The 16,579-nt window shown below is 46.3% G+C and overlaps 1 protein-coding gene across 2 annotated transcripts in view; it reads right to left on the bottom strand.

Annotated features, from left to right (window-relative positions):
* Dlgap2 (DLG associated protein 2) overlaps positions 1 to 16,246 on the bottom strand; it is a 735,414-nt gene extending 719,168 nt beyond the window's left edge. The window contains exon 1 of one of the 2 annotated variants that reach the window (XM_034520297.2): positions 16,008 to 16,246. The gene's annotated coding sequence lies outside the window, so the exon portion shown is untranslated. The remainder of the gene's footprint in view (positions 1 to 16,007) is intronic. The other variant, XM_076913868.1, reaches the window with a different exon arrangement.
* Between the last annotated feature and the right edge of the window lie 333 nt (positions 16,247 to 16,579).

Here is a 16,579-nt window from a genome sequence, read left to right as displayed (position 1 = left end):
AAGCCTGGGTGCGCTGCTCCTACCACAGTTGGCTTAAACGCTCACAACTACAGCAATCTCCAGCAAAAGTTCCAAAACAACGACAGTGTGAGACATCCAAGCATCAGTAGTCGACGCCCTAACCCAGTGAACTGACACACTTTTCACAATGTCTGAACTGATGAGAACAAAGGAACTCACAGAAGCTTCTAGGCTGGTTCCCAGGCGCTCCAGCTGCTCCCTTCTGTGCCTCCGTCCACTCTCCCTGGGATTCCCACTTCCTCGTCATCTCACCTACCTGGCTGCTCCTCACACGCCTGTCCCAGGCTCAGGCCCTCCCGGCCCTCCTCTCACAGCAATTCTCCCATAGTTTTTCCTAAATAAACATTTAAACTAAATATAATTGTGATTTCATTTACTCCTGCTCTTCCTGTTGACTGCGTTCCCTGATTCCCCCCAAGGACCTTCGTGTAAATAAGTCCCAGCTTTACTAGTCAGAAATGCAGAGAAGGAAACAAACTAACTCCACAAAATGGGATGGATTTTCTGAAGTACTTTTAAGTTACTGTTCTGAGGTACATAGTAGCAGTTCCTCAGAGAAACAAGCCTTAGCCTTTCTCTGTAGAGAAGAAGTAGGAAGATCTCTGCCATAGTGTTACACCAGGTGTAAAATTTCAGGTTTATGTCCCACCTATAAAGATCACCTAACTTTTCAATGGATCTGTGTTACTTATCCACAAAAGAGAGATAGCCATCACTGAGTTAAGTCCACCAAGTGCAAAGTCTCTCTCAGTTTGTAACTGCTTGGTCTTTTAAGAAAAAAAAAAAAATGTAGGAGAAACAGATAGACAGACAATGGAGCAGAGTGACAACTTTTTGCCATTTCCAAAATTAACAGCTGGGAATAGGGACAAGTATGAGTCTATTCTCATATTTTCCCATCACCCTCTCCCACCTCATTCACAAGCATCACCCACTGAAGGTGCCACTCATCCTCTGGACCTCAGTGTCCCCTCCTACTTGCTCCTTACACACCCAGTAGCATGAGAGTCCAGCCGAACCAGCAAGAATGCTTCACGATCCTCAGCGTGAAGCCCCATCCGCATGGAACACATCTTACACTGGGGGATGGCTCAGTTGGTGACGTATTTGATGAGCACGCTTTAGGGAATGGAACAAAATCAGTAAAACAAAAACAGTAAAACACTGTGTCTCTGGGACACAGGACGAGCATCCTTCTTAAGAAGTTGCAGGCTGTAGAGGACACAGAAGGATGATTGTGGTGTGTCTAGCTATGCTGTCCATGAGGGGTCTTGATGGGCACAAAACAAAGCTCCCAGGTCACCTGATTCCAATGCTCCTGGCCACCTCTTCCATCTCCTCAATTACGCATTCCAAAGGAGAACCCAGTATCTGCAACTCCTTGACAGAACTCACTGCACTCAGCACAGAACATGGTCAGAATGACGCCAGGAAGCCAGGGCTCCTCGGTGCTGTCACCCACGCAGAAACATAATGCCCACACTAAGTCTCTACAGCAACTGTGCCAGGCCGATGCTCCAGGCCCTGCTCCCAGGCAAGCCTCCAGACCCCACCTCTCTGCTTGCTGTGCACCATACAACCTTCATGTCTGTGGTTCTTACAGGACCATGGGATCTTCAGGCCAAGGGATTAAGTCTGATTCATGTTTTAACCACAGGCATGGGAACCTCCTAGACAGCTTTTCATCCATGGGGTATAAGGGACAGGTGCAAAGCAACAGTGGTCACTGGTTGCGACATGAAGTCAGGCACGAGCTGAGGCTCAGCTCCTCCTCTTTATTCTAAATTCAGAAAGGACCGGCCCCATAGTGACTTCAGCATGTCAATGTGATGAACACGGACTGTCAAGTATATCATACTGTAAGAAGAGCACAGGACATACACCTGCCTCACCTCCAAATGGCAAGAAGATAACAATGGGTGATTCAGAGCCTAGCGTTCACCCTGGGTGCTATGTTCAGAGATACAGATGGCATTCCTCTTGTGTAGCAACAATAAGTGACTAGTTCTTTGTGATGGAGAAAATAAAAGAAAACCTAAAGAAGAAGAGGAAGAGGAGGAAGAGGAGGAGGAGGAGGAGGAGGAGGAGGAGGAGGAGGAGGAAGAGGAGGAGGAGGAGGAGGAGGAGGAGGAGGAAGAAGAAGAAGAAGGAGGAGGAGGAGGAGGAGGAGGAGGAGGAAGAGGAGGAAGAGGAGGAAGAGGAGGAGGAGGAGGAGGAGGAGGAGAAAGAAAGAAAGAAAGAAAGAAAGAAAGAAAGAAAGAAAGAAAGAAAGAAAGAAGTAACAGAAACTTAAGAGTTAGTGGAAGGGTCAGGAACTGGGAAGACAAATCCCTTGTAACCCTTAATATTTTGTGATACCCTCAAGGAGAAGATGGTGAGAGAGTCGAGAGTTGGAGGATAGTCGGAGAAAGAGAGAGAGAGAGGGAGGGAGGGAGGGAGAGAGAGAGAGAGAGAGAGAGAGAGAGAGAGACCCTCCACAGCAAATATTCAGAAGGTACAGCATGGTTAAATTACATGCTATTTACAAACAGCTGGCAGGAGGGATTAGCAATACCTGTTGCTGGGGAAAGAGAAGAAACTTCCAGCTACCAACCATCTGGCCAGGGCACCTTCCCAGGTGGAAGAATGAGCCCCAAGATGAAGATTTCAAAATAGATTTATTTCCAGACTGGACACCGTTCAGAAACTAAATTTAGCCAGCTTGAATTCTTTTTTAAAAATTCTATCCCATTAAGCCTTTTCATAGAGGAAGTCTACATTTCATTACAAAGCAGAACACGGCGTTCTGGGATCAGCTGGAGGCACAGGAGGGGCAGCCGCAAGGTGCACACAGTTGGCAGACACACAGTGATCTGAGGAGGAGGGAAGGCTCCAGGCAAATGAACCAAGGGACTCTAGCTGTAGTCACCTTGAAAATCAAACATAAAAGCACTTGTGGTCATTATTTTACAAGATAATCCATTTGGTAAATTCGACAAAGTAACACTTTAATTTGCCTCTTTCTTGCCATGCCTCTGTGACTCAACCATTTCTCAAATTCTCGCCAGCTCCTTCCTTACCTATTGGTTTCTCTGATCCTTTACTTATATATAAAGCCTGTTGTCCTTCTTAGGATAAAGGAGGTGCTTCAACCACATGCACTATAGCTTTATCTGGGCCAAAAAACAAAAAAAAAAAAAAAAAATCTATGTATTCTGTCATCTTCCTTGCTTTATCTTGTTTGGAGACAAGGAGACGAGGCTTCCTTTGACAGTTTGTGAAGTCCTCGCCTACATACTCTTACTGGCCTCTGTCATCCCTGTGGCTGCAGTGACTATAGCAGAATAAGCATTGGCTTGTAGGAATTGCTGGCCTAGACACAGTTGGGCAATAGTTTTAAGGTTCTTAGGAGTGGCCATGTTATTGGAGTGAGCAAAGTTGTACCCAAGGAGTTCTTATCAAATTCTTGGAATCCATAACCATGACCTTATTTGGGGCAGAAAAGTCTTCGAAGGTAGGCTCATCAAGAACTTTCTGGTGAAAGGTTAAGGCCAGCTTACTTGAAGAGGGCCCTACGGAAACCAGAAGTACCCTGTGGCACAGAGATATGGATATATACAAAACCAAATGAATACAGAGACTTAGGAGATTAGACTTGTGTGGCAACAAGCCATGGAATAACTGAAGCCACTTGAAGCTCAAAGAGACTGGAAGGATCACAGCTTTCAGACACATGGATTTTAGGCTCCTAGCAGCCAGAGCTACAAGACTACACATTTATGTCATTGCAAACCACCAACTTAATGGCAATTTATTATGGCAACCTCAAGAAACTAAATACACTCTTAGCCAATTTACTAGGGGGAAAATAGAGTTTCAGAAAATAAAAGAATTACAAAGTAAAAGCCAATTTGAAGTAATGGAACTTCTGTGAAGAAGAAACGGTGAAGTAAAAAAATAAACAGGGGGCTATATTATATTCTATAATATTAAACGTGGGCTAAAAAGCAAACTGTAGATATTTAGATCAAGTTCTTAGCAAAAAAAAAATAAAATAAAAGCACAGTTATCAAGTTTGATTTAAAAATCAAGAAGATCATTGCAAAGAGGTATACCAAGAAACAGATTATACTTATTCGTAGGCCACAGAATTAATGCTGTTAACACATTAATTTAGTCCTCTATATAATTGCAAAATATTTAACAAATATTAAAGACCTAGAGAAAAGGAAAATGCATGGATATAGCCCAAGTGTTCTACTATCCATCCCCACATGAGGGTGAGAACAAATATTTCTGAGGAGAGAGGACTCTGAAAAGACAGACCGCATGACAAAAGTTAACAGGGGGAAAGACCGGCAGCTAAAGAAATGCATCACCAATTGTACAATGAAATACTGACCTCTGGGTTTTCCCTATTCTTGTTCCCTTGAAACATGCAAATGCATTTCAAAGAGGAGCCTACATGGGTTCCAGAAAGATTGAAAGAAATGGAACACTCATGGATAAAGCCAAGAAAGCTGCACGCGGCAGCTTTTTAACTCCTTGGATGGCCATTGGCGATGCTATTACCAAATCCATACCTCTGGGCATCTGGATTTAACCCAGTGCACACGCAAGAATTTTCTTCTACACTACAATGTTTTAAGATGATGTAAGACAGGGATCTTGGGGCTAATGAGGTGGCTCAATCAGTGAGGTGCTCACCACACACCCAGGAGGACCTGAGTTGGGCTCCTGAGCACCCATGTAAAAAGTAACAGTGCTAACAGATCTATAACCACGGCGCTGGGAGGGCAGGGACAGGTGCATCCCTAAAGTTTGCTGCCCTAGTCTAAGCAGGGAGGGAAATAGGTGCTGTTCTTTCTCAACAGAATAGATGAAGGGAGACTGGCATTAACCTCTGGCCTCTACACACACATATGTACATATAAGCACATGTATCTGTATGTACACACAAACATGTGCAGACATATAACATGCACAAATACACGTATGCAACCACCCCACAGAACAGGTATTTCTTCCCATTTTTTTTTGTTTGTTTGTACTACAGTGTTCTACAAAGGAGAAGAACTGAGAGTCAGTGAGTCTCAGTCTCTCTCTCTCTCTCTCTCTCTCTCTGTGTGTGTGTGTGTGTGTGTGTGTGTCTCCCTCTCTCCCTCCCTCCCTCCCTTCCTCCCTCCCTTCCTCCCTCCCTTTCTCCTGGCAACCCAGAATCCCTGCACTCATGCACAATTCAAAAGCAGCATGTGATATGTGAGTGTTGTTTTAACAGTTTCCTCTGGGATTGAAACATCCCATCCAACAGGGAAGCTACTTAAGCCAAAAAGTAAACTCAAAATAGCTATAGGAAGTCCCTGAAGCTGACCAGATTTACTAGACCCCTCCTTGCCAGAGTAGCTTTAAAAGATGTAGAGAAAACTCAGAAAAACCCAGCAGCAAAGACTGAGGCCATACAAGCTTCCTAGAAATGGCAGAAATCGGCTGACCTGCCTGGAAGAGGTTTAGAGCAGCTGAGTCACGTGGAAAGGACACTCTCCAATCGCTTGAGCTGCCTTCAAGCTGAGCAGTAAGCAGGTGCCCAGCTTTGTGAGCTGTCACCATGCTGGAATGGGCCTTGGTGGTAGAGCTGTCTTTGAGTCATTTCTGCCCCTGTAAGGAACCCCTCACCTTTATACCCCGTAAATATCCCCAGTAAAATTCATAGTTCATCAAGTTGGACTTTTGTGGTATCTGTATTTTAGTCTATCATCCTTGTCTGGGATGAGTAGACATGTATGTTGTGTCTTCTCAGGAAAAAGTTTGTCACACAACACTGACACACTGAGGAAGTTCACAGACATGGAGAATGGCGTTTGTCCGTTTAGCCTATGGCTGAAATGTCAAGAACCTTCCCTGCCTGTACCTGATCTTCAGTCTTTTCCTGGTCACCACTTCCTTCCAACATCCCCTCCATCCTGTTGGCCACAGAACTACAGGTTTTCTACTTAGTGAATCCAATCATTCCAGATGAATAAATGATGAATCATGAATTGTAAGATGACAGTGGTTTAATGGATTCTAAAAGAGAGGTCTACTTCCCTATATATATTCATATTCTCTCTCTCTCTCTCTCTCTCTCTCTCTCTCTCTCTCTCTCTCTCTCTCTCTTTCTCTCTCTCTCCCTCCCTCCCTCCCTCCCTCTCTCCCTCCCTCCCTCAATGCACATACAGAAGCTATGTAAGACCTACTTAAATTCCAAAACCATCGCCACAGGTGGGAAGTAAATTCAGAAGTGCATTCCAGCTGCTGGCTGTAAACAGCCCCCCCCCCCCCCCCCCCCCCCCGTCTTCCTGGTGTTAAGGGAGGCCAGTTTTCCCCAGGACTCTGTCCTCTGCATGGAAACAGGGGAATGGGGGACAGTTAAACCTGGAAGCAGATTAAGATTAATCAATGCTTCAAGCAACTGGCTTCTGCTCTTGGCAGGAAGTGGTAGCCGTGATAGGAAACAAAGACTTTCAGAGATCGCTAGCAAGGTTTCTTCCCTGCAAAGGTGAAACAAGATTACCCCAGGACATGGCCAAACTCTCTTCCCCTTCTGGGTCTGTTCGGGTCTACACTCTGCCACACCTGCTGCAAGTGTGACAAAGACAGAGGCAGACAGAAGTCAGTAGAAGGCTAGGCATACATTCCCCCATACTGCTCTCCACATGCTGTGCTTCCCTGCTGAGGATATACTAGATGACCACAGAGACCTCCTTCCTCACCAAGTTGGAGCCACCACCTACAAATGCTAGAGTACAGAATGTGCACCCTGGGGGAAGACCCCACAGGCCCAGGGGGCCCATGTGAAGTCTAACATTGTGTCAGCATCAGGCTCAGGGTGGTTAGAGCGTTTGGAAACCTGATGGCTCGAATTCTGCTGGCTGTTATTACCTTTTTCAGTAGGGATAACACCAAGACAGATGTTACCAAGACAGTGGAAGACAACACAGATCAAAAGATCCGTAATGACACTTGTAGCAACCCTACCAGGAACTAACAAATATTCTTCACGTTTTTATGTATATGTTATTTTTTAATTTATTTATTTATTTATTCATTTTACATCCCAGTATCAACCCCCTCTCCTCCCAGGCCCCCATCTCCAGTTTCTTCCCCCATTTCTCCCTCCCCTTCTCCTCTGAGAATGGAGAGCCCCTGGGTATGGCGCACGTGCACACACATGCAAATACACACACACACACAGTTAATCAGTCACTGTAGGACTAGGCACATTCTCTCTCACTGAGGACAAACAAGGAAGCCCAGTTAGGGGAACAGGATCCACAAACAGGCAACAACTTCAGGGACAGACCCTGCTCCAGTTTTGGGAGACTTGCATGAAAACCAAGCCAAACATCTGATACATATGGGTGGCTAGAACTAGTCCATGCTCTCTCTTTGGTTGGTGGTTCAGTCTCTGGGAGCCCCCAAGGGTTCAGGTTAGTTGACTCTGGTTGTCTTCCTGTGGAGTCCCTGTCCTCTTTAGGTCCCTCAACTCTTCCACAAGACTCCCCAAGCTCCATCAAATGTTTGGCTAAGGATCTGTTGCATCTGTTTCAGTTCGATGCTGGGTGGAGCCTCTCAGCAGACAGTCTAACAAATATTCAAGTTGTTTTGGTGGGATTTCCTACACATGAAGCTTAATGTATTTTGATACAAACTCACACTCACACACACACACACAAATCACTAACAGCTCAGCACTTGTATATACATGGTAAAAAATTTCAATCTAAATCTCTTCATTTATAAATTCATCCATTCAGCAAATGTTGGATTGATGCCTCATGCCCAGGAATCTGTCAGGTGTTTGGGTTACAAAAGTGATCAAACTGGATGAAGCCTCTGCCCTCTTATGGCATCTAGCCCACCAAGAGGCTACAAATTTCAGATATGGAGCCAGCCCACCACATTCCAGCATGCCAAACTATGTCAATGACCCCAATAATGTAATATATTCTCCCTTCCTCTGTTTCCTATTCGGCAACATGCAGAAGGCATCACAGCTGACTTCACAGTACTCTGCAAAAAGTAACTTAACACAGGTAACTTACTTAATTAACATTTAGAAGACCTAGAAAACACTAAGCACTCAGTAATGTTGCCCATTATTGGGCAAATGTTACAAAGAAGTTACACAGCACAGAAAAAAAGTAGCAAAGAAAGGGGGCTCAAAGCTTTGCCCTTCCTTTGACCTGCTAAAGAGGCACAATTGTAAAAGGGCAGGAGACACAACGGAGGAAGATCACTGACTGTGACAGGCAGTCGGTGTGAAGTCTCTGACTATGGATGTAGCTGTGAGTGTAGACACTAGCCAAGAGGCCATGGTGGCATCGGGACCAGTTAAGGGTATCAGTGATATGGCAGATAGCAATGCAGACTACTGACTAACTGTCAGGAGACAGGACTCACAGAGTTGAATCCATGCTTGGCTGCTGGGCACCCTCCAGTCTCCCTTTCATGTTCAAGGACAGGGGGCTAGGGATATTGAAGGTGTGAGGTATACTATCTTGTGAACAGTTTCCTTTACTTCAATATAGGAAGATCATATTGTTCCATTAAATATTTAAGTTCCATCTTTTTATGGCTGTGCATTTTTATATTGTGGCTATATTTTAACAAATGTATCCTTTTTTTCTCCATTGCAGTATTATTCCATGAAACAAAGCTGGAGTGTGCATCTAATTAGCTAATCTTGCCTGTTCACAATTACTTCCTTAGGATAAGCTCCCAGAAATGAACATCCCAGAACTTACTACATGCAAAGAAAGTTTTCTCTTGGTTTTGTGTTGTGATGTTTAAGAAATACCATTATAGAAATAAGAAAAGGGGTAAATTGAAGAAATTTACTAAGTATTTCTACTGTTTAGTTGCCTGGGAATAAAAGCTGTATAACTCATCTTTCACAATAAAAATAAAACTTTGAATCTAATTATAGTAATAAACCAGAACACTTTGTTTTAGATTCAGAAATGTTATACCCTAAAATGGCCCCGATATAATCTTGAAACTAGCTCTCAACCATTTATGAAAATCTCTACATTGTCTATAATATAGATTCTATGCTAAGCTTTTATCAGAAAATAGTTTAAAGAGATTTGTTTAGAAATGGTCAAAATGTAATAGTGTCATAAAATACTGTTTTAAAGAGCCAAAAGTTTCCCATTAAAAGCATATAAACAAAGTATATACAGACCCATTGATGTGGCAATAAAGTTTCATATCTCACTTACAGGCACACGACTCAGAGAAGCAATGGGTAATGATCTGACTGAGGACCCACATGGTGGTTGTGTAGTTAGACCAGTGGCTATGAAGTTACTTATCATCCAATGTTTATTGAGCAGCAAGGTCCACAGCACTTTGATAAGACAATGGGGATTGGTAGGTCTGTCTTCCTCAGAGCTCTCTCTTCAGTACCAAGGACAGCGAATGGCCCAGGCACCCCAGTGTGCTTTCCATGGTCCATGCTCTCCTAGAGCACAAAGCAAGGACTAAGAGAATGACCTCATCTGGCATCAGGCCTGGGAAATACGCCACAGGGACGCAGTGTTCAACTAGGTCTGGGAAAAGTATGAGAGAAAGATAGAAAATAGGAGTTGGGGAACCTACCCCAGTGGCTATGAACACTTGATCTTCTTCCAGGGGACCCATGCTCCATTCTCAGAACCCACATGACTGTTCACAACTGTCTACAACTCCAGGTGTTACTAAGAATCTGACTCCCTCTTCTGGCTCCAAGTGCATCAGACATGCACATGGCACATACATACGTGCAGGTAAAACACACATAAGACACAATTTTTTAAACAAAACTTTATTATGTGTAGCAAAAAATGTGGTGCCCTATGGCCAAAGAGCAATACAGAGTTACAAGATGGAGCAGACATGGGCTGGGGAGGCGGAAGGGGGAGTTAACCTCCACAAAAGACAGAGTAGTGACAGAGCAAAGAGCACCTCCAAGACAGAGCTTGGACAATCCTGGCCCGCGCTAAGCAGAATGCAGCTCCTGGGATCATTTGCTGATGCAAAAGAACTTCCAGGGCTAGGAGCAGTGGGCAATTAAGACCAAGGACCTTTGTTCACAATGCAACCATTTTAGCAGATTTGGGGAAGACCGATGTATAAGGTATCACACAGAGCCTGTGCTGGCCCAGGGGAGATGTCTTGAGACAAACACCTAGTAAGCTTCACTAGGTAGGATGGGGGAGCAAAAAGTAGCAACAAGCCAGAGATGAGTCAGAGATAACAAAGTCACCTGAGTGTACAGTGTTTCAACCTCAGGATGGTACAGAAGGGCACCTCTGCAACCCTCCCAGCTTCTGCTTCCAGTACAGCTGTTGGGTAAGTTATGACACACCCAATACTACACTACACTTTTTGTTAGATAATTTTGCCTGACTAGAGGCTAATTCCAGTGTTTTGGGCACATTTAAATCAGGCGAGGCTCATCTATAACATGTGGTAGGTGCATTAAATGCGTGTCTGGCTTTTTGGTACTTTCAATTAATGAAGAGTTTTCAGGTGGTAGGTTCATTTTAATTTTAGAAGCACTTGATAAGTATAAGGACACTCTCCACAGGCTGTTACCTTCAGCATGTTAAGGTCACTTGCCTTATAATAAAACATCATGTACCAGGGCTTTAGGAACGATGAAGATACATAAACCTCAAAAGCTTGAGTTCTTCACAGGATATGCATCATGGTTCATATGCATCTTTAACATTAACTGTAATGTGCTTGTCAGTGGTGCGAAGTCATAAAGTCCTGGCCATCTCTCCATCCTGCCGCTGAGATAACATATGACTAATGGGCAGATGTGCACGCCCTCTTCCAGGCTGTACTTGGGCTTTGTTGTCTTTAGTTTGCATTCTAGTGTGTCATAAGACGCCATCAGGAAAAAAAATACTTCTGCATGTGTACAACAGCTACTTCGTCACAGCCCCAACTCTTCTGTAAGGGATGTGCCTGGGAAAGACCCTACGTGACTTTTATGTATTTGTGATGTTCAATGCAACAAAGTAACCCGGTAAAGGTTTGTGTGTTTCCAGGTTTTGTTTTGTATGACTCCGAGGGAGCTCACAGTCAAATGTAACATTTAAAAATGTCTTTAACTGTAATGGATGTTACCTTGTTGGCCCGACCTAGTTTATTAACATTTTTTCCATGCTTGTACTGGTTAACTTCACTTAAATTTGTTTTTATGAAAGATTGACAAGCAAACATATAAATAAGAAAGAGTACTCTCTGAGGTCAGGGCAACTTAAAACTTCCAGTTCCAGTGGCTCAAAATGGCTTTGCTTCCTCATAACATAAAGAGTCAGGACACACTGCACATTCTACAGCATCCTTTCTTCCTACAACGCTAACACCGTCGATCCACTCAATCCATGTGGTCATCCCACCAAGTTAGCATGGTATCATCCCCTCTTGGTGATGGGTGACTAAACCACAGCGAGGCCAACCAGATCGCTAAATGCCACTCTTGTTGTGTAGGCAGGTGACAACAGACCTGAACTCAGTCATCCTTTACACCAACAGGATGAGTGCCACTTGTCACCTTGTGCAGAAACAGCAGGACGAATGTCCATTAAGCACAAGAGCATATGTTTACATATAGCCTGGCTACTCTACAGGCTCTAGCAGATAATTACATTCTTTAATTTCCAGCTGTATTCCTGTGCCTGTTATTTGGTTTCCCTCAGTATGCACGGCAGGGGGTATCATTTTTAAACCAATGGCTAATTATATACACAAAGTTACCCTTTTTTGGTTATAATTTTATCAGTGGTGTTTGTCTATTCCAAATGTCTATTCCTTTCCGGACCTAATTGGTTAAATTTTTTTTTTGTCCTAGTGGAAACAGGTAAGAAGTATACCAGACAAAAACATCACCTAGTAATGGACAAATCTTGCTCCAAAAATGAAAGTTTTCACTTGGAAGCTTCTGAATAAATGAAAAACTACCCATAAAAACATTTGACTGTCAGGGACAGATGACCCAATTCAAAAGAAGAATTTCCATATTTACATATCTGAAACAACAGGTAAAGATGGTACTCTCAAATAATCTTGTCCCCTGGCCTCCTCAGACAGGAGCTGTGAGATGCAGCCTTATCTTTTAGAGAGGTTGTAAGTTAACTTCGGCAATGTCAAGTCTTCTGTCTTTTCATCCTTATTTCCAAAACATTTTCCTCAAAAGTCACATAAAAACTTAGGTTTGAGTAGACTTCAGCATTCTTAATGATTGAACAACCTGACAAAGTCACATATCCTGCGACGTGCCAGGCCAATCAATCATTCATCCCACTATTGGAAGGTGCTCCACCACAGCCACACCCCAAGCATGTGAGGGATCTCCAAAAGCAGAGCTGAAGAAATTCACACAGCATGATATCCTGGCAACCAATAAGGTCACTCCATCTTGGGAGGTCTGGAAAGAAAGGCTGGATGTTAAACTATTGGCTTTTATCACAAAAGCAGGAAAACCGCCCTGGCAACATGCCAGACTCGAAGGCTTTCATGAGACTTTGCACCTCCAATGTCTGTGGCAGACAGAGAACAATAGTTGTTCTCCTGGGCCCATAAAACAGGATACTACTAAGACCCCCTGATGTACTGATGGAGAGGCCTTCTCATGTTTAGAGAAAATAGAAGGATCATGGAAAATCAGCTGGCTAATTCCCATCACCTTTGCCAAAGAGATTAAGAACTAAAAATATTGTGTGCCACGTCTCTGAAGCCCTGGGAGGCAGAGTTTACCAAGGGCAGCTTCGGATTTCACACCAGCATGGGAGCCTGCAATCCCACACCTGGTTAGAATCAGAGCCCAGACACTTGACCTCCTGAAAACCTGAAATGCTTCTATTATGAATACCAGGGAATCGCCATGTTCAAAATTTCCACACACAAGTACCAAGAAACAACTGGACATATTCGGTAGATGCTAGCCAAGCGTGAGTCCTCATAAGATGAAAACCAAAGGATAGGTTGGTTAAGAGCAATTTCAACTGATGGAATGTTTTGCCCACTAACTTCCTGTGTGGTAAAGCTCTGATTCTTTTATAGCCAACATGCTGCAATGCTCTAAATATGACTTCCATCTGGCCAAAATGATGAATCACGGTTATTTTTATTGTAGCCAATGCATGATCATGGCTTATCCATTTCAAGGGTCAATAAATATTACCTAATTAACCTCCTCATAAATTCTATAATCAAAGTGTATGGCATTCCACTCCTTGGGCAACTGAGACGAAGGGTTTTTTTTTGTTGTTGTTGTTTTGTTTTGTTTTGTTTTTTGCCTCAACTATAATTCTAAAAGAATATTACATCATTAAAAGTCCTGTAACGCTTAATAAAACCCTAGAACTTTTTTAGTTCCACGGTGGATCATGTTCTTGGTACATGAATCAAATTCTAAGGAGCGTGGTTTTGCTCCTAATATTCAATTGGAATTTCTATCACTGTCAAAAAGGAAGTGGACAAAAATAGGAGATGCAACAGATTGCCACAGAGGAACATACTTACGTCACTCTGGAGAAATGACAACACTGCTATTGAACCACCGGAATCACGCACCCTCGAGTGCAGCACACCAGGAATCTACAAATGAGTGTCTTGCCTCCGCCAGCACAGCAACCACCTAGGCTAACTTCACTATGGCTGCACAACCAGCAAAGGAACAGAAGCTTGCCACTGCTCTGCCTGGAAGGTTTCTCTGGGAAATTCAAAAGTTCCATTGAGGGAGGGGTGGTAACTTTAATTATGTTCCTTTGAGTTATTTGGCATAGTGCTCACTTACCATTTGGTGTGATACCCCTTGACCTAAAATACAAAGTATTTAGGCCAGAGCATGAGTAATGGCTTCACCTCTACTGACTTAACAGAGATGATTTCAGAAGGGAATATCGGGACATAAACACAACCAACTCTTAATAGGTCATCTCAGAGAACAAAACCCATATTTACTATCAGCCCCATGGAGTGGAGAAGAAGTGGTGTCACTGGGGACAACTGCCCATCTTTCATTGGGTTTATGTTTCTCCCAATCCAGATGTGCTCGAGCAGAGGACTCCCTGGGGCTGCCAGCCATGCGGCCAGATGTGGGGCATAAAATATTCTAATGCGTTCCCTTCTAAGTAATGAAAAAAGAGTCACACCATCTAAAAGGAAGTCGTATGCACACTCTACAATTACCATGGAAGCCAAATCTGTGTGAGTCACCCTACTGCCTGCACAAGACAACTTGGCTACTGGAGAATCCTGATTAATGGCATTGAATGGCATTTTTTAAACAGCAGAGTAACAACCTGACCTGCCAAAATGTATTATTTTTTCATCATATCACCAATTTTTTGGCCTTGGCTATGTAGCACCTTCCACAGAGAATATGAAGATGAAAATCATGTTATAATGCACTTTAAGTCTATATACTGTTGGGGAGGTTGAATTAAGTAAGTCAGCTTCAGGTTGGTACACTGCCCTGAAGCAGTCCTGGATTACTTTGGGCTATTCTGAGGCTCCAGGCTGTTTTCTCAATGCAAATGCAATTAGTTTGTGGACTGTACAATAAGAGCCTTCTGTAAGACACAGGTGACTGGGATCCAAGGTAACGGTCAGATCTCAAGGTTGCAGACTGATGTACCCACCTGGCCACTAACAGCAACCCCAAGGCTCCGAGTCCGGAGAGCTCCCTCCCACCTCCAAGTATTAGACGCCAGGAGAAGCTGTTACACTTTAATCTCCAGCCCTGAAACGCCCACAGCTTGGGCAGGCAGAGTTCATCAACAGCGAGGGCGAATTCGCTGCCCGTTACTCTATCCTCTCATTGATACAAGACCGCTGCGGCTGATCAGTCAGTCACGCATTTGGATTTCGACCCGGGCCGGGATCGACATCCATTTGAAAGAAAGGAGCGACATGCGAGCGGCTGGCACCACATTCCCGAAGTGTTTTGAGTTTCGGGTGCGAATCGCTAAGCAGCCGCGGCGCTCCAGCTTCCCTTCCACCTGCGACACTCTGCGCCCGCCTAGGCACCGCCTGCCGCCCTTCCCCACCTCCTCTAACTCAGTATAGAGCCCCAGCCCCTGCCTCGGGTCCCAGCAGAGCATCTCCCGCCACCCAGCCGCTCCCGGAGGATGGGAGAGAAATCCCCTGCCCCGCCCGGCCCCACCTGGCCAGCGCCAAGCAGAGGAGCCGGTGCCTGCCGCCCCCCAGTCCTTCGCCGCGCAGGGCTGTAATAATTACATCCTCATTATTTCTTCTGCGATCGTTAGGGAAAGAGCCCGAGAACAGCAACAGCAGCTGCCGGGGGAGGCTTAGTTACAAAACCCTGCGCTGGGTAGCGCTTCGCTTAGCAACCACCCCTAAAAAAGCCCCCGTGCTCCCGGCTCGCACTTGGAGAGCCCAGCAGCGGCCACCCCCTCCCAAGCCCGAGGCCCAGGCCCTGCCGGGCGCGACGGCTGTTGCAAAGGGCACAAGTGGCCCCTCCCCGCCTCCGCGACCCCAGTGCCCATATACCACCAGCTCCAAGCACCTTCCATCCATTCCCAGGCTGGGTCCGGGTGGCCACCAGGGCTTGGGGGAGGGGAAACACAGGTCGCACCCCACTGCCCCATCTGAGCCCCTTGCTGGCCGGCGCCCCGGGCTGCACCCCTTTACCCGGCCTCGCGGAGCGGGGAATTTCACACCTCCGCCTCGCTCCTGCACCCAGGGAGCCCGTGTGCCAGCAGCCCTGCCGCGGGGCGCTGCAGCCCGGAAGGACCCCAGCGGCGGACCCCGGAGTACCGGCCGCCCCTGGGGTTATCCTCCCACTCCCGGAGCGTGTTCCTGGGAGCCTCCTACCCCCAACGCAGCCACCTAGGCAGGGCCCACGCCGGTCCGGCTCCCAGCACCGCCCCCTCCCTGCCCCGACGGCACTCGCCACTTAGCGCCCAGGTCCCCGCATCCCGGTCCCCGCGGCCCCGCGCGTCTCGCACCTTCCTCAAAGCGGACATCCTTGGGCTTTCCTAGTTCAGTGGGTGCGGAGCGACATGACAAGGTGGCCACCCCTCAGGCCAGGCGGCGCGCACAGCACAGCCGCCAGCTCCCAAGCTCGAGAATCCTTGGGTCGGTGCGTCGATACGCAGTCTGTCTGTCCGCCGCGGCCGCTACTGCTGTTGCCTCCACCGCCGCCACCGCCACCACCGCCACCGCCGCCGCCGCGCGCTCCGACCCCGTTCGAGCCCGGCGCACGGTCGGTCCTCACGGCCGGCGCCTGCGCACTCGGCGCCCGGGGAGGCACCGGCGCACTGGGGGGCGGCCGGTGCGTGGCTCCATCTGAGGAAGGGCCCAGCGCCGCGCGCCTAGGGGGAGCGCTCAGGCCGCCGCGCGCCTGCCAATGGCAAGACTGGCCCGGAGGTCGCATGGCGCGCACGGCCCGGGAGCCCGCGCACAGCGGGTCCCAACTGTTGCGCGCAGAGCATTGGGTCACTCCAGGACAGTGATGGTTCCCGGCGGGGGAGCGGGGAGGTCCCACGCCGCGAGTGCTCCGTGTGTTTGCAGGGCAGCG

Source organism: Arvicanthis niloticus, chromosome 16 (genome assembly GCF_011762505.2).
Source record: "Arvicanthis niloticus isolate mArvNil1 chromosome 16, mArvNil1.pat.X, whole genome shotgun sequence".
Classification (NCBI taxonomy): Eukaryota; Metazoa; Chordata; class Mammalia; order Rodentia; family Muridae; genus Arvicanthis; species Arvicanthis niloticus.
Note: the sequence above shows the minus strand (reverse complement) of the source record. Positions and strands in the feature narration are given on the sequence as shown.